At 41.2% G+C, this 25,262-nt stretch overlaps 1 protein-coding gene and 1 pseudogene across 4 annotated transcripts in view; both read left to right on the top strand.

Annotated features, from left to right (window-relative positions):
* Positions 1-395, top strand: part of LOC148714969 (ABC transporter G family member 41-like) — a 47,840-nt gene extending 47,445 nt beyond the window's left edge. For all 3 annotated transcript variants that reach the window (XR_016399637.1, XM_089929278.1, XM_089929276.1), the window contains one exon: positions 312-395. The gene's annotated coding sequence lies outside the window, so the exon portion shown is untranslated. The remainder of the gene's footprint in view (positions 1-311) is intronic.
* LOC103721783 (ABC transporter G family member 41-like) lies at positions 347-25,262 on the top strand (annotated as a pseudogene). Its single transcript, XR_016399636.1, has 24 exons — positions 347-729; positions 886-1,009; positions 1,485-1,572; positions 1,835-1,917; positions 2,733-2,892; positions 2,987-3,063; positions 3,314-3,367; positions 3,484-3,574; positions 3,749-4,050; positions 4,170-4,451; positions 4,532-4,845; positions 4,937-5,097; positions 5,170-5,273; positions 5,378-5,531; positions 5,630-5,770; positions 5,885-5,958; positions 6,058-6,390; positions 6,547-6,837; positions 7,362-7,445; positions 15,537-15,670; positions 15,898-16,125; positions 23,725-23,896; positions 24,012-24,266; positions 24,778-25,262. The product of XR_016399636.1 is annotated as an ABC transporter G family member 41-like (transcript).

Below are 25,262 nucleotides of genomic sequence, written 5' to 3'. Positions count from 1 at the left end.
AATCAAAGTCTCCCACCACAACAAAATATAGTAAGACCCTGAACCAACCCTGAACCATTAAACAATTGAAGTCAACTTGATAAAACATGGACATATATCAGACAGGAAAGGGTAGATGCTTTAAAATCCTCTACCGTTATTCCCGTCGTTGCTCTTCTAACTTGATATTTTCTAACCAGCATGTGCCATTTTTGAACGAGAATCACCTTGAGTTTGCAGTGACGCAGCATCTTACGCCATTGTTTCCTGTAAGACTTAGCAAAAAGGCTTCAAATATCTCTCCTACATTTTCGCCTTTCCCCATCTTCCAGCTAGAACTCGAAGGACCAAAATCCCTTGTAGAAGGATGGCAAAGTTGGGAGACAGCAAAGAAGCTGAATCCTTCAGTATTGATCTTGAAGAGATAGGGAGAAGCATAAGGTCGTCCTTTCGGATTGCTGCTGCGAGTTCACCGAGAAGCTCCAGCATCTGTTCTGCAAGGGAGGAGGATGATGAGTATGAGTTAAAATGGGCTGCAGTTGAGAGGCTGCCCACCTTCGAGCGAATAAGAACGTCAGTACTCAATCGCTACAGCAACGGAGATGGCGACGGATTACGCAAGGAGAGGAGGGTGATTGATGTTGCCAAGCTTGGAGCACTAGAAAGGCGCTTGTTAATTGAGAATCTCATCAAACACATTGAGAATGATAATCTTCAGCTGCTGCAGAAGCAAAGACAGAGAATAGACCGGTAAGCTTCATCTTATAGTTTCACTCTGTTTGTATATGCACGCAATATCACCTGTGGGACACTTACATATCTAGTTTGCCAATATATGCCAATAAGATGATTATGTACATTGAGATTGATGGGTAAACACTAATTATTCATTAATCGTTTGAACAGAGTAAATGTGAAACTTCCCACTATTGAGGTACAATACAAGAACCTGCGCGTGGAAGCGCAGTGTGAAGTAGTTGAAGGGAAGCCCCTGCCCACTTTATGGAACACTGCAAAGAGCATGCTTTATGTAAGTAGACTGTATCATCCCTCATTGATTGATGAAGATGTCCTGAGTAAAACTTTATTGTTTACATCAAGCCCATTGATGTGGTTTGATCACTAACTGATGCATTTAAAAGAACAATTTTCTAAACTGGAGCTGTTTAAAATTTAGACTACATAATCCAAATTAAGTGGCAAGTAGACCAGTGTTGCATTATGTACAGAAAGTTTATGATATCTGATTACCATGACTCTTCTCCACAGTGAGAGAGAGAGAGAAAGAGAGAGAGAGAGAGAGAGAGAGAGAGAGAGCTTGATGTAGAGCTTTACAACATTACCATGACATCCCAATACAAGTAAAGGTATTTACAAAACTAAAATATTTATTGATTCCAGAAGTTAATAACTGAATGAAACTTTGATGATACATGGGCAGTTAGCCAATCATCTTAATACACACGAATTTGCATTATAAAGTAATGCTGCTTCCTATGGAACAGGATCTTGCCAGATTGACAGGCTTCAGGACTCAAGAGGCTAAAATTTGCATTTTAAAAGACATCAGCGGGATCATCAAGCCCTCCAGGAAAGTATTTAGGATAAATCAAGTTAAAGAATGAAACTATATACTCACTTTTGTTTATGGCTAGTTTAAAAAGAGTCCGAGCAATTTTGCTTATCTTTTAGTACTTGAAAACTTACCTTGCCCTTCCATGAGGATTTATATGAAGAAAATAGATTGAATTATTGTTCAAGCCATCTTTATTTCAAATGCAAAGAGATGGATATGGATCATGGATCTTTGTCAGAAGTAACCATTTTACTTGTTTTTGCTTTTTCATTTGCAGGATGACTCTCTTACTTGGACCACCAGGATGTGGAAAAACTACTCTATTGCTAGCACTCGCCGGGAAACTGGACAAATTCCTCAAGGTTTATGTCTTCTGGCTTACCATCAATCATAAGTCAGCCATATGGAAGTGGTCCTTCCCCTTGAAAATTTGCAAATATCATAACAGTTGCATTCTGATAAGCTTACTCAATCCACTGCGAACGATGTTCTCGACATATTCACAACTTCAACACAGAATGATAACCCCACCACAGAAGCTTTCTCATAAAAGACCCAGGACTTTAATTTGAAAGAATGGATTATTTAAGCATATGATTGCAGAAGGATGTTTCTCCAAGATCATCAATATTTCTGCTAGATTTGCACTCCTACTTAAATTGCATCTAATTTTAGCCTTTTTCTGCATGCTTCTGGTTTATAATTAACCACTGTCCCATGTTATCAAATAACCACGCATTATTTTCAAATAGCATACACCATGACCCTCCTCTAAAGCAAATTTATCAATTAAAAATCTTATTGAGATAAGTGACTATTGTAGATCCATTGAAACTAGAAAGTTGCCTATCAAACTACAAGAACTCAACTAAGTCATTGTCATCTGCTATTTACTGGTCTTAAATATAAACTATTGATGTGCAAACCATCCCATAATAAACAACATGCTTAAAAATAGTATGTTATCTTAACCATGTGTAAATTTTTCTTTTCCTTCTCCTTACCAATTTATCACCAATTCTACAAAATAACTCCCTTACATGAAAAGCTGCAAACATACCTTAAAGACATAATAAACACCTGGGATAAATGAGTTTTGGTCATAACTGGTCTCTATAAATGCTTTCAGCTTGTGGGCTTCAATCCTTGACAAACATGTTAAACATTTCTTTTACAGGTAACAGGAGAAGTTTCTTACAATGGCTTCAGGTTGGAGGAGTTTGTTCCTGAGAAAACATCAGTTTACATAAGCCAATATGATTTGCATATTCCTGAGATGACAGTGAGGGAGATTTTGGACTTTTCAGCACGCTTTCAAGGTGTAGGGAGCAGAGCAGGTAACATTCTCATGTGTCTTTTAATTGCTTCTAGCCACTATCACCAGAATAAATCCAAACAAGCTAAAATGCTAAATGGATTTACTTTGTGAAGAAATTATGAAGGAAGTGATCAAAAGGGAGAAGCAAGCAGGAATCATCCCTGAACCAGACATAGACACGTATATGAAGGTAAACAAATAATAAGTTGTCATTCTCTGTTTTCCTTGTTAAACCAAGGGGCATCTGGTAGATAGGCGCAAAAAGAATATGTAATCCAAATGAATTAACAATTTGTACTGCACTCATGGGTCTCTTTGTTTTTGGTAAAAGGATAATTTAAAGCTAACACCGCATCGAAAAATGTACAGAATTCATGGAATATAGACTTTTAATCTTGTCATGAAATGCTCATATCTGACAATTGGATTTGTTACTATAGGCAATATCAGTGGAAGGATTAGAAAGAAGTCTCCAAACGGACTATATCTTAAAGGTAATTTTGCTTCAGGATATCCAAAATCAAACTATTGAATATACACAAATCACTATAGTTGCCACCCTCACTTCTGTCGCTGCAAATAATGCGCCAAAATTTCCTTGACATATCAGATCATGGGACTGGACATCTGTGCAGACACAATTGTAGGGGATGCGATGAGAAGAGGCATCTCAGGTGGACAGAAAAAAAGACTGACCACAAGTACTATAAGAAAGCTGATAAAATCAATATTAAACACTTCCAGTTAGTTCCTGGAATATAATGTCATGGATTTAATGATGAGTTAACTATGAATAGCTCCAATTGTCAATGTATTAAATGTGATGATTAGTTTTTTTCTATGAGTGAACCTTGTCTTTTGATTACACTTACTAGGAGAGATGATTGTTGGACCAACAAAAGTTCTTCTTATGGATGAGATATCAACTGGCCTAGACAGCTCAACTACCTTCCAGATTGTTACTTGCCTCCAACAATTGGCACATATTTCAGAATCTACTGTGGTGGTTTCACTTCTTCAACCAGCACCTGAGACCTATGACCTCTTTGATGACATTATTTTAATGGCTGAAGGGAAGATAGTATACCATGGCCCTCGCAGTCATATTCTCAACTTTTTTGAAGAATGTGGTTTCAGATGCCCAGAAAGAAAAGGAGTAGCTGACTTTCTCCAGGAGGTAATTACCAATGCTCACATTCCAGCAAAAAAAATACCAATGCTTACGTACTAACCTACCTCCCATTTTCTTACATGCCCTTAAAATCAGCTCCACCTAACTTTGCTAACTTTATTCAGGTGTTGTCCCGAAAGGATCAACAGCAGTATTGGTTCCATCTAGACAAAAGCTATAATTATGTCTCTGTAGATCGACTCGCTCAAAAATTCCAAGCATATCACATTGGACAAAGTTTACAGAAGGAGTTATCAAAGCCTTATGGCAAGTCTCAATGCCATCAAAATGCTTTATCATTCTGTACTTATTCACTATCAAAATGGGAACTGTTTAAAACTTGCATGGCAAGGGAATTGCTTCTCATGAAGAGGAATTCATTTGTTTATATATTCAAAACAACACAGGTAATATCTACTCTCAGACAGGCTTCTTGATAACACTCTGGTTCAGCAACTGAAGCGACTCTCTCCCTATTATATTGCAGCTTGCAATTATTGCAATCATAACAATGACTGTATTCCTGCGTACGCATATGCGGGTTGATTTGGTCCATGCTAATTACTATATGGGTTCACTCTTTTATGCACTCCTCTTACTCGTGGTTAATGGATTCCCAGAATTGGCTATGACAGTTTCTAGACTACCAGTTTTTTACAGGCAAAGAGACTTTTACTTCTATCCTGCATGGGCATATGCAATTCCAGCTTGCATCCTAAAAATTCCAATCTCATTAATAGAGTCTTTACTTTGGACATCTCTTACTTACTATGTCATTGGATATAGTCCTGAGGCAGTAAGGTAAGCGTAGTTTAGTACATAACCATGTTCAGTCTATTCCTCTATCCTCACAATTCATAAATCCTTACTGTTTCTTCTTATATTATTTCAGGTTCTTCCGCCAGTTCCTTATACTTTTCCTCGTCCATCAAATGTCATTATCCCTTTTCCGTTTTCTTGCCTCATATTTCCAGACATTGGTGGCTTCTACAATTAGTGGCACTATGTCTATGCTAGTTATCTTTTTGTTTGGAGGCTTTATTCTCCCACAGCGTAAGGCCGTTACTAGATTTTTTCAGATGTTTAACCAATAAGATAAATGTATTTAATGGCTTGATATTGCAGCCTCTATACCTGGTTGGTTGAAGTGGGGATTCTGGATTTCTCCATTAACATATACCGAGATAGGCTTAACTGTAAATGAATTTCGTGCACCAAGATGGCAAAAGGTGAGGAAGACTTCAATTGGACATCATATAAACCATCCACTGAGTGAACAAAAACAGACTAATGCTCCAACTGTTCCCTTTGCTATCATATTTTTGTTCGGTAGATGTCATCAGCAAATACCACTATAGGGCAGCAAGTCCTGACAAGCCGTGGACTGAACTACAATAGCTACTTTTATTGGATATCAGTCGGGGCATTGCTTGGGTACATTCTACTTTTCAATGTTGCATTTACGTTGGCCTTAACTTTTAAAAGATGTAAGTTTTCATCTCTCCTAGCCAACATATTAACTATGCATGGCATGCACTGCCTCCCTCTTTTAACTTTACAATGATATTGAAATACGTGGGTGCAGCTATTGGGGTCTCTCGTGCTATTATCTCTCGTGCAAAGCTTTCTCCGATGCAAAGAGGAGGAGATATTGATAACTCAACAGTCCTAACAAATCAGTCCAGAAAGGCGCCCCAAACAAGTACTGCTGAACCCAAAAGAAATGGTAAGGCTATTTTGTCTGATTCTACTTGCAAGATCAAAAGATAATACATGATAGAAAAGTTCCAAAAAACAAAAACAAGCTGAAATACAAGAGTCTCCATCATTTATCTTGCAGGAAGGATGGTTTTACCTTTTATTCCCCTCACAGTGACATTCCAAGATGTGAATTACTATGTTGATACTCCACTGGTAATCATGTTAGAGTAATTACGACATCAGTTTATTAAAAGCTTCTCAGAATTGGAAGTCAGTAGACAAATTCTGATAAGCAGTTTATTTCTGTCTTAGGAAATGAGAGAACATGGTTATGCAGAAAGAAAACTCAAACTGCTCCACAATATCACTGGCGCATTCGGGCCTGGTATCCTTTCAGGACTAATGGGTGTGAGTGGAGCAGGGAAAACCACTCTTTTGGATGTTCTTGCTGGAAGAAAAACTGGAGGTCTTGTTGAAGGAGACATAAGAATTGGAGGGTATCCCAAGGTACAAGAAACTTTTGCCAGAATATCAGGTTATTGTGAACAGACTGACACACATTCTCCACAAATTACTGTAGAAGAATCTGTAATATATTCAGCTTGGCTGCGTCTACCCTCTCAAATTGAACCAAAAACAAGACACGTAAGTTATTATTTACATAATTATATCATCATTTCTAGATATCGAAACACATATCTTTTGCAAGTAGAGCTAGCTATCCAATATTCAATTCAATCTTTTTGTTTCTGATAAATTTATTTGAAAGTCTATAGTGTATAAACAATGTATGATCTCCAGGAATTTGTGAATGAAGTCCTCGAAACAATTGAGCTTGATGAAATCAAAGATGCTTTAGTTGGCATACCTGGAGTCAATGGTCTATCCACTGAGCAACGAAAACGACTAACAATTGCAGTGGAGCTTGTTTCAAATCCATCCATTATATTTATGGATGAACCAACATCAGGTCTAGATGCTCGAGCAGCCGCAATTGTCATGCGTGCAGTAAAAAATGTTGCCGAAACTGGAAGGACAGTTGTCTGCACTATACACCAACCTAGCATTGAGATATTTGAGGCATTTGATGAGGTAATTTATTTTCTTTTCATATCTTTGGATAATTAAGTAATGGGGCTTGCTTCATTTTTTTTTTTTTTAGCCATCCATGGAATAATGTTAGATGGCTTAGATTTATTTTATTGAAGTTGAAAAACTGCAAGAAGAGAAAATAACAAAAAAAAAAAAATCCTAAGCTGAGATTGAGAAAAGTTAAATTTAGGTTTTACTATACATATGGAGCAAAAGGCATCATCTAACTTATAGAAAAATTTAGGATAATCCAATAGCAGAATGCAAGGTGAGGTAGCTGTGTGAAAGAGATGGCACTAAGCTATTTTCTCTGGTTCAATAAGTTGGAGTAACCTATGAAAATCTTACAACTATTACCTTATATTAATGAGTCCTATATGACTATAAAATATGCAGTTTTCAACCTGTTATGCTTGTGCTTTTTATTTATATTAAGCCATATACATGTTGATCATATTCTGTTTGTTCTTACAAAAACATTTGACCCTTTTTCTACTGAACTGCACTCAATCCTTTTCTTGCAGCTAATTTTAATGAAAAGGGGAGGGGAGTTAATCTATACGGGACCGCTAGGACAGCACTCAAGTAAAGTTATTGAATATTTTGAGGCAAGTATTCCAAATGTGGTTGTCTAATTGTCAGTCAATTGTCCAGTTCGGAATTATTCAAAAGATTCTAACTTTTAATTCCTTTATGATCCACAACTTCTTTTTGATGATCTGTCTATTCGCACTTTTATGCTCTGCTTGTACATTCTTGGACTTCTGGAAAGGTTTGGACTTTGGATGGACCTGTTGACAGTGTTTATATTAGATTACCATATATCATGGTGCATTGTTTTGGCTTGAAAAAATGGCAAATGGACCTCATGATCAAATGCACCACTACACAAGTAGATGTCTGATAATGTCCTCGCAGAAAAATAAGCTAGTTTATAGTCATCATAGAACCATAAAATAAAGAACACTATGATGAATTTAAAATAACTTCTTTAAAAAAAATAATCATATGTTCTTTGGAATTTTTTGAGAAACTTGTGTAGATTGAATTATTACAACAAAAAGAGACAATCCATGTATGTAGTCTAGGTAAATTGGCATATAAGAATCACAAAGGAATATAACACTCATAACTTTCCTGACTGACACGAAAAATAGGGTGGCCAGTCTCTGTTTTTTATTGATAAAATGACTAATCTTTACTTCTTTTTTTTCTTGTCTCCCTATTCCTAAATAGATAAAATATAGCAAACAACCAGATATCCTTTTGAATGATGAATCAGATCATGAAGCTGATTCTAAGATGTATGGTTGATTTTTTTCAAATAATAAAGAAAGATTCAGATAAAAGTCATCTAAAATCTGATTCACGATCTTTAATGATAACACAAAGACATACAGTACCTGCAGAAGGAAAAAAGTTTTTGCATGTTGGCAACTCACCAATTATTTATTTGCTTGACAAAGCTCGCTTTCTGCGCAAACCATAGGAGAGTGATAATTACATGGCCACAATGGTCTAAAAGTTTATGTTTATGTTTCAACATCTCACTTAGTCCAGTAAGTGTGTCCATACTGTCAGGCAATTTATTTACATTCTAAGATTCAAGGATAACATAAAAAACAGAAAGATTAAGGTTTGAAGTAAACAATGGAAACATGAGATGTTTGTATCTCAAAGGACAGACCAACAAAACTGAAATAATGTCTTAATTCTCCTATCCATAACAATTGAAACATGAGATATATCTCACAGCTTCGTATATCAATGGTCCAAAGCCTAAGTAATGGTACCTTTTTGAGAAAGAAACCCACATATCTCTAGAAATATACTACTTTGTGTTGTCCCTCTACAAAAATTGTAGTGTCCTTGTGGAACTTAAACACATACATCTATATGACAAAAGATTCTCATCTAAGAATGCCACAACATGATCAAGGCAACAACATACCAAGATCAAGATGGAAGCAGAACAAGGGAGTAACAACAAACATCAGAAAGAAACAAAAAACTCAGCATGCAATTACTGACATACCCACGAAAAACCAAAGCGCTTGACTCTCATGATTTGACCATGTCTTATAGAGGAAGATTTATCAACTAGGAAGCCATAGAAGTCCTTTACAAAGTGGACTCTAGAGCTCTTGTAGCCCTCTCTCTCATCTTCTTTCAGCCTTTCTCTGTCTATTGAAAATAACAGCACCTAATGATCCTATCTCCTATGACTCTTGTTTGGATGGATCGAGAATTCTTGCTTTAGCTTACGTGTGCAACCAACTCTATATTTGAGAGCTTTGCTCTCTTGAATTTTCAGTTTCCGAGGAGATTCCGCCTGGTTGTTGCTGGATTCCTGGATTTCACTTAGATCTAGGCTTGAACCATTACCATAGGTGCCTTTTTTTTTTTTGCTAGAGCGGGCGAGTCATACTACACGAGTACGAACACATCCAATAAAGTCAACAAACAAAATGTCACGGAGTGCCCTAGATAGCTCCCCCTCCCGGGTCCACATGGTGCCACCAAAATGGCAGGCCACGTAAGCAGCCATCCAATCCGCAGTCTCGTTGGCCTCCCTAAATATATACTTAGCCTGGAAGGTCTCCCCATCCATGCCCATCACCCAGATGTCTCAAATCAAGGGGTGGTCCCTCCCGTACCGCTCGGGCCACCCTGGATCCATCTGATCATTGTAGCCGAATCACCCTCCAGTATAATCGAGCTGGCCTCAGGCACGCCGCGCATGGCGAAGACCCGCCTAAGTAGCTCGCAGCTCAGCACCGAAAATCGAGAATCAGATAGCTGATAGCCAGCAACCGCCACCACCCTCGAACTTGGATCCCTGATAACAAAATCTGTGCCCCCTCTACTCCCTCTATCTAGTATCGACCCGTCGAAATTGACCTTGAGGAAGCTCGGAGGTGGAGGCTTCTAGGTGAAGTGCTGCTTGAGTAGAAAAAGAGTCTCAGATGTCTCGAACTATCCAAGGCCCATCTGTAGAGATACCATGACTGAGCTCCGCTGTCTGTACCCAAGCACGCTCCACCGCGAACCTCGAAGACACGCCGTGCTTACCAAAGGTCCGAGCATTCCTGGCCAACCAGATCTGGTGAGCAATGCAAGTGGCTCCGATCGCCACCAGGCGCTGCTGGGGGCAGCTTGACCAACGTCTAATAACCTGCACAAACTGGTCCCTCTGACTCCAGGCATCCTATGGGAGCCCTAAAAGTTGCCAGGTCCTCCAAGCCCACACTCAGCAATAGGCTCTCCAAACAACTGCCGCAACCTATCACCATGCCACTCCCCCCCTCCCGGGATGAGGTCACACACTCGCAGTCCATCGTCCACCTGTATGCTAACCATAGTTGGCCATAGCCTCAAGGGTAGGGCATCCACCCACGTGTCCCCCGCCACATCAATACTCCTTCCATCACCGATCTGCCATCTGGTATTTGCCAAAGCCTTTAGCAGATACCTCCCTATCTCACGCCACATAAAGAAGATTGACCGTCTGCGCCGTGTCACCTCGAGAGGCCGGCAGATGCTCTCCCAGGCCACCAGGTGCACCTCACAGCCCCCTCCATACAAACCCCAAAGGAAGCTCTAAAGAAGCCGCTCGATCTCGCTCAATCATTGTCTGCAGTACCACCGTGTTGGCCATAAGGTATACGGGCATCGAACTCAGCACTAACCTGACCAACGTCAGTCTACCCATCATGGAGAGAGATGAAGCTTGCCAGCCCTCCAACCTGCTCTGAATCTGCTACATCAAGCCAGAGCACTTCGAGATCCGCAACCTCCTACTAGTGACATGTACCCCTAGATAGCTCTAGGCCCCCTCCTGCTTTGGCATCTCCAGAATCCCTCTGATTTTCCGCCTGGCTCTGCACTCCGTGCTCGAGCTGAATAAGATGGATGACTTCTAAAAGTTCACTCTCTGCTCCAAAACTGCACAGTACTCCAACAGTACTCTTTTGAAAACCTGTGCATTCCTCGCTCGCGCCCCAGCCACAAGTAGACAATCGTCAGCGAAGAGTAAATGAGAAATGAGCCAGGCCCTCGGGGCAAGAACATAAGCTTCTATGGCCCGGGTAGCGCACGCAGCCCGCAAAGTACACGACAGCACATCAGAGCACATAATAAATAAAAATGGGGATAGGGGACATCCCTGTCGTAACCCCATAGTGGTGTGGAAGAAGGGCGTTGGCCTGCCGTTGACTAAAATTGAGAATCTTGGCCCCCAAACACAGCGCAGCACCCAATCGATCTAGGTGTTGTGGATGCCATAACTCTCCAGCGCACGTCTAAGGAAGCTCCACCGAATCCTGTCGTATGCTCGCTCCATGTCCAGTTTCATTGTCATCAGGCTCCGTCACTTCGCCTAAAGTGGTTGATGGGCCTAAAGTGGCTAGGCTCCGCCTTGTCCTGGCATTTCAGAATTAGGGTGACATGGGTGGCCTTCCAGTCCTCCGCCATCACTGCCCGACTGAAAAAGCACGGAACTGCATTGGCCACTATTCCCTAAATAATACTCTAATATCTCCGAAAGCAAAATGGTAAAAATCCGTCTGGTCCCAGGGCCTTGTCTTCTGCTAGGGCCCAAGCCGCATCCTACACCTCCCTCACCGATAGAGGCTGAACCAAAATCTCATTATCCGCAACACCTATCCTAACTTCCGGTCTCGGGAGCTGGCCACTGTCTGCAGAGTCTACCTCCTCCATCCATCTGGATCTGAAGAAGTCAAGTAGCACCTACTAACTGCTGACTCTCCCTCCACCTGCTGACCCGTCTTGTCTCGCAACAACCGAATCATGCTCCTCTGCCTCCTGATGACTGTCGACCGATGAAAAAATCGGGTGTTCCGATCCTCCTCACTGACCCACTGAATCTTGAATTTTTGTCTCCAGAAGACCTCATGATGTCGCAAGAGTGAGTGATACGTGGCGAGAAGCTCCCGTAGGCTAACCATATTAGGCACCGGGAGCTCACCCCCCCAGTCTTCTCTTTCTTGTAGATCAGCTATCGAGGCTTCCACCTCCAACCTACGGAAGATGTTGTCCACAACCTTCCGATTCCATCTGCAAAGCCGCCTTTTAGTAAGCTCCAGTTTGCGCGAGGGCCTCTGCATAGCATCGCCACCTACCAGCAGGCTCTAAGTTGCCCTGACAATGTCCCACAATTGGGGGTAGGATAACCAGATCTTCTCAAAACGGAAAGGAGAATGGTGGCTGGAGCCCGAGGCTGTAGAGATTAGCAGCGGACAATGGTCCGAAGCGATCCGAGATAGGTGTCTCACCTGGTAGGTAGAGAAGCGGAGGACCCAATTCGGGGTCGCCATGGCCCTATCGATCCGCTCCCACACCCTACCTCTGCTAGTCTAATTATTGCACCATGTGAAGTGCGGCCCGGTAAAGCCTAGGTCCACCAGACCATTTCGTGACACGAAGTCCCGAAATTTCCTCCTATTCACTGAAACAGTGAAAGCCCTACCCTCCCTCTCTTCACTCGGGCCCAGGATGCAATTGAATACGCCCGCTACGACTATAGGGATGCCCTGGGAGACCAAACTGATAATCTCCTCCCATAGCACTCTCCGAGTCTTGTAGTCTGTGCTCACATAAACACCACATAGCACCCATGGGTCTACGCTAGGTTCAGAGATGACCATAATTACCTGCTGGGTGCAATTACAGAAAACGTCCACCGTTGCCATCCCCCGCTTCCACAAGACCAAAATACCCCCGGACAACCCCTGGGACTCCACCGCAAAGGAGTCCCAGTCATCCTCCAAGTGTCACTGTACACGGCGAATACCGACTCCAGACAGTCGCGTTTCACACAGGACGCAAATCTCGGGACTATTGATGTACAACAATCTCCTAAAGGATGACATAAAGGAAGGCTTGGCTGCCCCCCTGCAATTTCATGCTAGGATCTTCATGGACAAACTCCTGACGGTGCGATCCCGAAGTCAGCCTGCCCTTGAGCCTTGGGGATCACCTTCACCTCGTGAGTCAGCTCAGTTCGCTACTCGCCCTCCTCCCCCACACCCGAGACTACCCGCATCACTGCCACCTTAACTTGTTGTACCACTGTCGGGTGATCCCCCGTCACCCTACCACTGGTCCCCCTGCCTAAACTCCAGTTGTTGTCTCCGCCAACCCCCAGGTAGGTGCACCCCGAGGAGCTCGAGCCTTTCCTTAGCTTCCTCCACCACGACCTCCCCGACCGGCCTGATCGTACTTGCGCCAAGTTCCGGCTGCATACCCAATCCTGTATCAGGCCTACTAGCAACGGGGCACCCGTCACTGGCTTGCGGGTCCCCCGAGACCAGAACACCCTTTTGTGGGCCCGACCCTGGGTTGCCTGCACTGAACCGGAATAGAGTCCCTTGCTCAAATCTTGGCCTTTCATTCTGGTCGCCCGCCACAGGCCTGCCTTGAACAACTGGGCCCCGAACAAACTAGGTCCACAGACGCCGATTCCCCTACTTCGGGCCCTTTCACTGGGCCCGGCCCAGGAAGGCCCACACCGTACCCAAAGGGCGTGTGCGGCACACCCTCCTCGGAGCACCCAGCAGGCCAATTCTGAGCCTGCTGGGTTGAAAACCGGATCATGCCTGAAGTCGGATTAGTTGGCCCGAGCACTCCAGACCCCGACTCATCGCCCACCGTCAGGGGTGGAGCTTTGGGTGGCGAGCACCAGCGAGCCACCTTGGCCGGCTTCTGCCAACCGTCCAGGTCCAGTGGGGACTCGGGCGAGCTCGGCCGCCTCACCAGAGAAGGCGGCCAAGGCGACTTGGGCAGTGCCTCGATCGTCTTCCTCTGCCTCGGTTGACTCTTCTCCACCCGCTGCAGCCGGCTCCACCTCGCCATCAACCAAGGACCGAAGATCAGCCCCCAGGACTCCTAGGTCATCCCCTTCCCCTCCGGTCACTAGGTTGTGCCAGGGGCCGCCCAGCTCCACTTCCTACTCCGGCACCGGAAACCCGCATGCCACAGCCTAGTGGCCTATTCTCCCGCATCAGGAGCAGTAATCCGGCACCGCCTCATAGACGAAGGGTTGCCACAGTACCTTCATTTGCCTTCGGATTAAAACTCCAGGGAGGAGGGGCTCGATGGCGTCAATCGCCACCTTCACCCGGGTGAATCCCATGGCTCGCCTGAGCTCCATTATTCCATCAATCGCCAGCGGCTGCCCCACCTTCACTCTAGCAGCAATCGGGGTAACCAAAGCCACACGACCGATGTTCCAGGCACGAAGTCCGGCTTCCACGGCTCCATAGCTAGAAGCTGACCCCCCACCACCCACAGGCCCTTTGAGAGAGCCCAATCCTGGTCCGATGTTGACCGGAATCTCAGGACGAGGTGGTCGTCGGCGAGCGACACTGCCACCACCTCCCCTTCCAGTTACTCCCGGGCTGCCACGGCTTTGGCTACCCATTCGGCTGGCACTCGGCATCCAAAACTTCGGACCACCACTGCCAGTCCTTCCCATTCCCGATGCAAGGCCTTGATATATTCCTCCGGCAGCTCCAACACCGTCAAGAATTGACGGCGGAGTCTCTCGACCTCCGCATCTGACGGTAGGCTGGTCACCCAGGGGCCCGGTCTCACCCGAGCCCTAGAACTTTCCCCATGCCCCGGATGCGAAGGGCCATCTCCTTTGGCGGCCTCCGCCACCGCCTTAAATGAGGAAGAAGAAGGCTTATATGTCCTTTGCTCCATCGTACTCATGCACGGATCAGGGCGCGAGTGGCCCCCTCCTCGGGTCAGTTCGGTCGTCGGTTCCTCCCTTTGCCAAGCCGCGTGAGCCCCTGTGGCCCGCCTAAGCCTCCGCCACCACCACTAGCAAACACCCCGAAACCGACCGACCGTTGGGCACCGAAGTGGCCGAGCAGCCTCACTATGGTCCTTCAATAGGTCCTTTGCTCTGCCATGAGCACTGCTCCAGACAGCCGAAGCACCACCTCAGCCAGCGGCTTCCCCTTCGAGCACCGTCAGAGAATAGTCGTTGGGTTTCTCTCTCAAGAACCAGACTTTCTCACTCTAACTAGCCATTTTCCACTCTTTTCACATTAGCAGACACTGAGCTCCTACACTAAGAGTTGGTGCACAAACTACTAGCACATTCTAGGTGCATATGCTCCACTTGGCACATGCACCAATTAGTGTTGAGACAAAACCTTGGACCTACTTTGTCACAATCTCGGCAAAAGACCATGGTTCAGTAAAATGTTTGCATCAAATTGTGTAGGTTTTGAAGTCTGCTAGTGAGCTGCAGATAAAAGATGAGGTGTTTTAGGTGTCTAGCATTTGATTTAAACTGTGTAAGAATGGTTCTTATTCAACTCAGTTCTAAGTTTGATTAAGCTCGAGTCAAAAGTAAATGAACCAAGCCAGACTATAGGCTTTAGGTTCAAAACTAATTTTAAATCAAGCCTGAACAAATAAAATCAGCTGCCAAAAGTTAAAATTTGGGACTACGTTGGTTTAAGGTGGCTGAGACAGGAAACGTTTTTCTTTTTTCTAATCACTAACAATGTCACAGATAGTAAGTCACACTCAAATGCAAACCTAGCTCTTTGTGAACATCCAAAATTGTCTGATCCCTGGATGTCCATTGTTTTCTTTAAACACATTTTTTACTTTCAATAGACATATCATTATCAAAATTGAATGCTTCTGCTTTCATTTGGCAGGGTATTAACGGAGTACCACGAATAAAAGAAAACTACAATCCAGCAACATGGATGTTGGAAGTTACCTCTACATCAGTTGAGGTGCAACTTGGAATAGATTTTGCACACATATACAGAGAATCACCTCTATTCAAGTGAGTTTTGAGTATTCATAAACACTTTCATGTACGTCTCAAACAACAGCATCCATACATATGTGCTTGTATCAAAGATGCACTTCATAGTGAGGAAATTATAATGACACAGGATACAAGGATGTTGGTGATTCCCTGCTTCATATTAACTTTCTGGCAGATTTTAGTTTCATAAATCCAAATTCAGGTTTCAGTTTGTTGATTGTTTTATCACTGTTGTTTTATAGGGACAATGCAGAGCTAGTTAAACAATTGAGTACACCACCACCAGATTCAAAAGATCTGAATTTCCCAACTCGTTTTCCACAAAATGGTTGGGGACAATTCAAAGCATGTCTGTGGAAACAATACCGGTCTTATTGGAGAAGTCCTTCATACAACTTGGTGCGGATAGTATTCACGATCTTTGCATCTGTGGTATTTGCAGTATTGTTCTGGAAGCAGGGAAAAACAATGTAAGTTCTCGATTTATTGACGTATTACGTGCCCAGTATTTTGAAAAGCATGTAAGTCAATATCTAGAATATGGCATAATCATGACCAACAAATTGATTTCAAGATATTCCAATGCAAAATTCAAAAGCTATAACATAGTTCATATATATAAGATCCAATTTAACAATAAACTGGGTGGAGAATCGTGATAGGTGAGTAGATACTCTACGATTCCTCTGCTTCAAAACACAATTTGGAGAAAACAAAATCATATAAAGTTTTTGAGGGAATAGATGAATTATGTCTATTGTATGTATAAAAGTATTGTTGGGAAAAATTTAAATGCGCACGCGGCCCGAAATTTGGCCGCGTGCGCGTTTGAGAGAAAAAAAAAAATAAAAGGGTAACGCCCAGCGGGCGTTACGCTTTGGAAACGGCCGCGGCCGCGGCCGCGTGCTCGTTTGAAAACGAAAACGCCAACGGGCGTTTTCGTTCGCATTAAATGGACGCGTGCGCCCGTTGGCGCACGTTGCGCGGACGCGTCTGCGGAAGGCGCGGACGCGTCCGCCGAAAAGACCATATTGCCCCCGATTAAATCCCTATATAAACCCCTCCATTTCATCTCTTTAGGAACACGAAAAATTTCAGAAAAATAGTGAAAAAATTCTGGAAAAATTCTTCTCCCTCTTAGCCACTTCCAAATTTTATTTTACATTTTTTATTCAGTTTATTTAGTTCTTTTCATTCCGTTCTTTGCTGGATCTGCAAGTCCGATCGGGTTCGCTTTGACTTCTTCCGAGACGTGCCGAAGAAGAGGTTGTAGGGTCGTCGTATCTCCGAGAAGGATTGCCGGGTGACCCGTACGTGGGGGCAAATACTTCTTTGGGACAGCGTCTACGCGCTTCGACCTGCTTTCAATCAGGCTATTTCTTCTACCTTTATTTTTAATTTAATATTAGTAGATTGGTAGGATTTGAAATTCTATGATATAAACTTATTAAATGCATAGATTTACTTTGTGCTAGAATAGATTTATTTTGTATTAAAATAGAATTATTTGGATGCCGAATGATATGCATGTATATTATTTCCTTTAAGATTTTTTTTTATTAATTGAATTTATAGATTTATTTATTTAGTTAGGAGATATATTGCTAACAATCCAAAGAAGTAATTTTCTTTTATTTTTTGTTAGTAATATGTAACTCATTAAATTCTTTATTACAATTGTGGCATATTAGATTTTAGTTGCAATAATCATTTTTGCTAGTACATAGTTAATAATAAATTATTCTGAAGAGGGTAATAATTTGTTTAACCTCCAAGAGATTTATTATACCTCCATTTGGACTCCTCAAGGAGTAATTTCCAGATCCCATTCAAACGGAAAATTCGGAAATTGGTTGATACATAATAATTAATCTATTGAATTGACTTATTAGATCTCAATCAATTATTCTAATAAAGGAATAAATCTTATAATTCATTAAATTGACTTATTAGATCTCAATCAATTATTCTAATAAAGAAATAAATCTTCTAATTCATTGAATTGACATCTTAATTACAATAATTGATTTGCTACCACAAGATTACTAATCAATTATTCTAATAAGCAAATAAATCAACTCTAATATATATATAATTTATTGAATTGATAAATTAGATTTTAATTACAATAATTGTTTGCTAGAATTAAATTTAGTAATCAATTGTTACTAATTCGGAAAGGTCAAACGAAAAATTCAAAAATTAGTTAATTCGTTTAAATTTGCATTTAGGTTATTTTAAATATTGAATTTGTGTGATTTCTAGTGATTATATCCACTAACTAATAGTGTCTAAGAAAAGCTTGTCAAAAAGGCATACGTGCCTAAGAAAGGCTGGTACTTAAGTGAGCCTAGTGCTCCACCACCGATCTGGAGCTGATCTGGCTATTAGTTTTTTGGATATATCAATTAGACATCCAAAGTTCAATATAAATATTACTGCAATCTTTTGACATAGATTTTTTTGATTTCAATCAGGTTTCTGTCACTATTCTGTAACCCTGATCCTATGGCCTCAAACACTAGTGACCATCTTAGTGCCAAACCTGAAAAATTTGATGGCCATAACTTTAGGAGGTGGCAGAACCAAATGCGGTTCTGGCTCACCACATTAGGGTTAATCTCAGCCATAGGTGAAAGTACGATCGAAGTTGATAACGGGTCCAACCCAACTACCTCTTCCAACACTGAACATTCTGCCTCCACTAGCACACCCTCTAGGACACCTGATGAGATAGATTATCATTGTATCCATAGAATTCTAGGTGCTCTTTCTGAGAGGCTGTATGATATCTATTACACAGCCAAGAGTGCCAAAGAACTCTGGGACACCCTAGATAGCAAATATGGTCTTGATGATGCTGGGGTAAAGAGGTTCAAGGCCTCCGATTTCAATAAGTTTAGGATGGTGGACTCAAAGCCTATGAATGACCAAATTCATGAATTTGAAACCCTGATCCACCAGCTTAGGGCTAATGGAACCAATTTGGATGAATCATTCCAGGTAGCCTGTTTGATAGATAAACTACCTACTTCCTGGTCTGATTTTACTAAGACCCTGAGCCATACCCAAGGAATTCTCACCCTAACCCAAGTCTTAAACTCCATTAGGATTGAAGAGCAGCATAGGCTCAGAAATAATACCTCTACTGGATCTAAAAATAATGCATATAATGTAGAAGCTCCTCCTAAGAAAAATCAGAACCGACCCTTCCGTAAGAATTTCAAGAAGAAACCCTACAACCCTAGAAACCCTAACCACCACTACAATGGGAAGCCTATTCAATCCCAGGAGCAGAAGAAGAAGAAAAAAGGAAGGTGGTGCTCGTTTCTGTTATGTGTGTGGTCGGACCAACCATTTGTCTCCACAGTGCTTCTATAAGAAGACTGCACCTCTTCAATCTAAGAAGAAGGGTCCACACACATCCAGTGCTCAAGTCAACATGGTGACTTCCGGCGCTGGCTCCTCTGAGACAACTTTCAGGTCTGTTTCCTTCACTCCTGAAGTTAACATGACTTTACAATCACTAGATTGGTGGATTGATACCGGAGCTGGTATTCATATTTGTTCGGATCGTTCCTGGTTTTCTTCTTACCAGATCTCAAGTGGAGGAGCTGTGATCATGGCAAACAGCTCGGAGGCACGTGTGTTAGGAGTAGGACGTGTGGACTTAAAGCTTACCTCTGGAAAAGTCCTGTCACTGCACGGCGTCCAACATGTTCCAGTTGTTAGGAGAAACCTCATTAGTGGTTCTTTGCTTGTCCAGCAAGGCTTTCGTCTTGTCTTTGAGTCCAATAAGGTTGTAATTTCTCATGGTGTTATGTTTATTGGAAAAGGATTCCTTAGTGAAGGATTGTTCAAATTGAATGTAATAGCTCCTTCAATAAATGAAAATCCTTTGATTATGAATATAGAGCCTCCTTCTATTTGGCATGGTAGATTAGGTCATGTAAATTATAATTCAATTAAGCAACTTATGAACCTAAATCTAATACCAAAAAGTGATCTCAAGAACCATGAGAAATGTCAAACTTGTGTAGAAGCCAAACTCCCTAGGAAGCCTTTTAAATCTGTTAATAGGGATTCTGATCTATTAGAGTTGATTCATAGTGATGTTTGTGACTCTGGTAGAACTTCTAGGGGAGGTAACAGATACTTTGTAACATTTATAGATGATCTATCGAAGTTCTGTTACATCTACCTAATTAAAACCAAGGATGAGGTGCTCAGCAAATTTAAAATTTTTAAGATTGAAGCTGAGAACCAACAGGAAAAGAAAATTAAAATTCTTAGATCAGATCGGGGAGGTGAATATACATCAAATGACATAACTCAATTCTGTGAAGATCATGGAATCATTCATGAAGTGACTGCACCCTATTCTCCCCAATCAAATGGAGTAGCAGAAAGGAAGAATAGGACTTTAATGGATATGGTGAACTCCATGCTTATAAGCTCAGGAGTACCAGAAAATTTGTGGGGGGAAGCTCTTGTTTCAGCCTGTTATATCCTTAATAGAATTCCCTCTAAAAATAATGATCTAACCCCATATGAAGTTTGGAAACATAGAAAACCTAATCTTAGCTATTTAAAAGTGTGGGGGTGCTTGGCAAAAGTAAAAATACCTGATTTTAAGAGAAAGAAAATAGGCCCTAAAACAGTGGATGCCATATTCATAGGTTATGCAGCCAATAGTAATGCCAATAGATTTCTGGTAATAAGTTCAGAAATAAATGATATTAGTAACAACACTATCATAGAAGCCAGAGATGCAACATATTTTGAAGACACCTTTCCACTTAAGACTAGAGTAGATAGCGGTATAGCTAGTAGCTCTAGTAGAATAAGGACAAGAACAATAGAAGTAGAAGCAGAACCTAGGAGGAGTAAAAGATCCAGGATAGAGAAAACATTTGGAGATGATTTTTATACCTTCCTAATAGAAGACTCTCCAACTACCTTTGAGGACGCAATGAAATCTTTGGATTCACCTTTTTGGAGAGAAGCTGTGGATAATGAGATGCAGTCAATTATCCAAAATCATACTTGGGAATTGACTGATATTCCTCCTGGTTGTAAAACTATAGGGTGCAAATGGATCTTTAAGAAGAAACTTAGGCCTGATGGCTCTGTAGATAAATTTAAGGCTAGATTAGTTGCCAAGGGCTTTACTCAGAGACCTGAGGTAGATTTCTTTGATGTTTATGCACCTGTAGCTAGGATAACTACTATTAGGGTCCTTATAGCATTAGCCTCCATTCATAGATTAGTGATTCATCAGATGGATGTTAAGACAGCTTTTCTAAATGGAGACTTAAATGAAGAAATTTATATAGACCAACCAGAGGGATTTAAAACCCCAGGCCAAGAAAATAAAGTTTGCAGACTAGTCAGATCTCTTTATGGTCTTAAACAAGCACCTAAGCAATGGCATTTGAAATTTGATGAAACCATAATGACATTTGGATTTGAAATCAATAGCACAGACGAATGTGTATATCATAAGAGAGTTGGACACAAATTTGTGATCTTGTGCCTTTATGTAGATGATATACTGATCTTTGGGACAGATCTTCAGATAATTGATGAAGTAAAACAATTTTTAAGTCATAAGTTTGATATGAAAGACTTGGGACAAGCTGACTTAATTTTAAATACCAAAATAATTAGAAGTGCAAATGGAATTGAGTTATCCCAAAGTCATTATGTTGACAAGATACTCAACAAATTTAATTATTCGGATTGTCAGCCTGTCTCTACTCCCTTTGATCCCTCTACACATCTTAAGAAGAACTTAGGAACTCCTATCCTTCAAAGCCTATATGCTCAAATCATAGGCTCACTAGGATTCCTAACAAACTACACTAGGCCAGACATAGCATATGCTGTAAATAGACTTAGTAGATATACTGTTAATCCAAATAGAGATCATTGGACAGCATTAGAGAGAATTCTTAGGTATCTTAAGGGTACCAAGTCCTATAGTTTGCACTTTAGTGGGTTTCCTGCTGTTCTAGAAGGCTATAGTGATGCCAACTGGATCAGCGATACCTTAGATGTTAAATCCACCACAGGATACGTCTTTCTCCTAGGAGGTGCTGCTGTGTCTTGGAAATCCACCAAACAAACCTTAATATCTAGGAGTACCATGGAATCTGAACTGATAGCTTTAGACACTACTAGCACTGAGGCTGAGTGGCTCAGAGATCTACTTATAGACCTTCCTGTAGATGAGTCACCTTTACCACCTGTCTCCTTACATTGTGACTGTAAATCTGCAATAGATAAGTGCAACCAAGAAAATGCCAATGTAAAAATGAACAGGCACTTAAAAGTACGTCATAAATCATTGAGATATAAATTGAAAAATAATGTTATTGCCTTGAATTTTGTAAAATCAGAAAATAATTTGGCTGATCAGCTTACAAAAGGTTTATCTAGAACAGTGGTTCTAGAGTCGTCGAGGGGGATGGGGCTTAGCCCATAAAGATAGATCACCACGGTGGGAACCCAACCTTAAAAGGTTCAATGGGTAGAAACAAACCGAAGTGTGACTAAGAGGAGCACTATTTTATGTTGTCCTCATCCCTATGGCGCTAGTGCTCATAAAAGCAAGCGGTAGGATGAGTTCGTTTGTATAACTCTTAATGAGTCCGAGACCCAAGAGGCAGGAGCTTCCTTGCTAGCTTCCTTATTAGGACTCACCTATATGTGCAGTCGTGAGGCCGCGATTATGGAAAATGGGCGATTCCCTAAAAAGCACATGATAGATATCTGCGCATGGCCATAACAGCGCAACCCGCTTAGAACCCAGATCGGGCTATATTATGTGTGTTGTTGATTTAATCTGAGCCATGGACCGAGGTTCAAGGTTAAGACCACCTTGGCTCCACAGATGTAATCAATTGTCACTAAGTGAAGGTTCAAACCGAAAGGTACCTACACCTATTACATAATATAAGATATCCAGCATTTTATTTTGATTTTAAAATTATTTAAATTTTTTGTGGGGGATTGTTGGGAAAAATTTAAATGCGCACGCGGCCCGAAATTTGGCCGCGTGCGCGTTTGAGAGAAAAAAAAAATAAAAGGGTAACGCCCAGCGGGCGTTACGCTTTGGAAACGGCCGCGGCCGCGGCCGCGTGCTCGTTTGAAAACGAAAACGCCAACGGGCGTTTTCGTTCGCATTAAATGGACGCGTGCGCCCGTTGGCGCACGTTGCGCGGACGCGTCCGCGGAAGGCGCGGACGCGTCCGCCGAAAAGACCATATTGCCCCCGATTAAATCCCTATATAAACCCCTCCATTTCATCTCTTTAGGAACACGAAAAATTTCAGAAAAATAGTGAAAAAATTCTGAAAAAATTCTTCTCCCTCTTAGCCACTTCCAAATTTTATTTTACATTTTTTATTCAGTTTATTTAGTTCTTTTCATTCCGTTCTTTGCTGGATCTGCAAGTCCGATCGGGTTCGCTTTGACTTCTTCCGAGACGTGCCGAAGAAGAGGTTGTAGGGTCGTCGTATCTCCGAGAAGGATTGCCGGGTGACCCGTACGTGGGGGCAAATACTTCTTTGGGACAGCGTCTACGCGCTTCGACCTGCTTTCAATCAGGCTATTTCTTCTACCTTTATTTTTAATTTAATATTAGTAGATTGGTAGGATTTGAAATTCTATGATATAAACTTATTAAATGCATAGATTTACTTTGTGCTAGAATAGATTTATTTTGTATTAAAATAGAATTATTTGGATGCCGAATGATATGCATGTATATTATTTTCTTTAAGATTTTTTTTTATTAATTGAATTTATAGATTTATTTATTTAGTTAGGAGATATATTGCTAACAAGTATATATGAGCCGTATCGCATATTTGGAAATCAATCATGATATTAACTCAGTAAACAAACACTGAAAGTTTGAAACCCTCATATAATATAAGTCCTCAGTGAGTATGCAAATGTCCGCATGCGTTGTACTTAATGTAAGCTTTAAGATAGATTTTTTTTTTTTTTCAATCTAGAAGAGCATGGAAAATTAACCCAGCTATTCATTACTTTCTCTGAAGAAACAATCAACAAGGTTTGTTCAACATCCTGGCATCGATGCACATGGCCACTATCATCACGGGGATAAACAACTGCTCATCAGTTTTACCATTTGTTGCAACCGAACGCACTGTTCTGTATCGGGAAAAATTTGCAGGAATGTATTCTGCATGGGCTTATTCATTTGCACAGGTTTAGCAGCTATCCCACTAGCATTCAAATTAGTGTTTCTATTATTTTATGTACAGGGTAGGATAATTTTTCCCTATATTTGACAATGATATGCATTTCTCTGCTTGTTTTCCAGGTGGTCATCGAGATCCCCTATATACTTCTTCAGGTAGTATTGTTTATGTTCATAGCATATCCAGCAATTGGCTACCACTGGACAGCTTATAAGTTCATATGGTTCTTCTATACCATGTTTTGCACCTTGCTCTACTATGTTTACCTTGGAATGTTGCTCGTTTCATTGACCCCAAATATCCAAGTGGCTTCCATATTGGCATCTGTTTGCTACACCTTACTAAATCTCTTCTCAGGCTTTGTGGTGCCTCGTCCAGTAAGTCTATTAACTTTCTCCTCATCAATCTATGGATATTCAGTTTAAAATCAGATTACTTCTATGTATAAGAACTAAGGATTTCATAGCACTACATCTCTTAAACAAATGAAAAGTACATTTTTGTCCAATGTTTTCTCCCAATCTATCAAATATTAGAATTAAGTAAATTAATGTAGAACCAAAAAGAACAAACAGCTCATCTGCTATGCACGACAAGGTAAACCTTCATTCATAAAGGGTAGCATGATATGCTAACGGAATTATTTATTCATAGATTGGTTATTTTGATTGCATGAAATCATGTTCAAAGAAGAACTAGAAATAGAAATATATACAAGGCATACTTGTATAAATACTCATGTTTTAGAGATTGACTTAAATCTTTAAACTACATTATTTTTTTACCGATAAAATGCATGATTATATGCTAAGGTTCCTACAACAGATTCATGTATGATAAGTCATTTACAATATGTAAAACTCGCCTTAATTTTTCGCTTCCTTGCAGCAAATTCCAAAGTGGTGGATTTGGTTATATTATGTCTCCCCCATGTCTTGGACATTGAATGGCCTCTTTACTTCACAGTATGGAGATATAGAGAAAAAGATAATGGTGTTTGGAGAAACTAAATCAATTGCTTCCTTCTTAGAGGACTATTTTGGTTTTCATAAATCTTTTAGGACTGGTCGGTGTTGTTCTAATTGCTTTCCCCTTCATTTTTGCCTCCCTTTTTGCTTATTTCGTAGGCAAAATGAATTTTCAGAGGAGGTAAGGGGGACAAATGTTTCTCTTATTAAATGTGTATCAGCCTCTAGAGGGAAAGGGTAGTTATACTATGGTTCAAGTCATGTTCAGATTACCACAAATTGCTTGGAGATGTTGATGTAAAGTAAAATTGTAGAAAAAGATGCTTTGACAACCTAACTGTACAAACTCTGTTACTGCCATTTTTCACAAGCCTTTTCTTAGCCACACGCTACATCTCTAGTTCA

The sequence above is a fragment of the Phoenix dactylifera genome, chromosome 2, assembly GCF_051530095.1.
Source record: "Phoenix dactylifera cultivar Ajwa chromosome 2, Ajwa_hap1_PhDact_Kaust_v1.1, whole genome shotgun sequence".
Classification (NCBI taxonomy): domain Eukaryota; kingdom Viridiplantae; phylum Streptophyta; class Magnoliopsida; order Arecales; family Arecaceae; genus Phoenix; species Phoenix dactylifera.
Note: the sequence above shows the minus strand (reverse complement) of the source record. Positions and strands in the feature narration are given on the sequence as shown.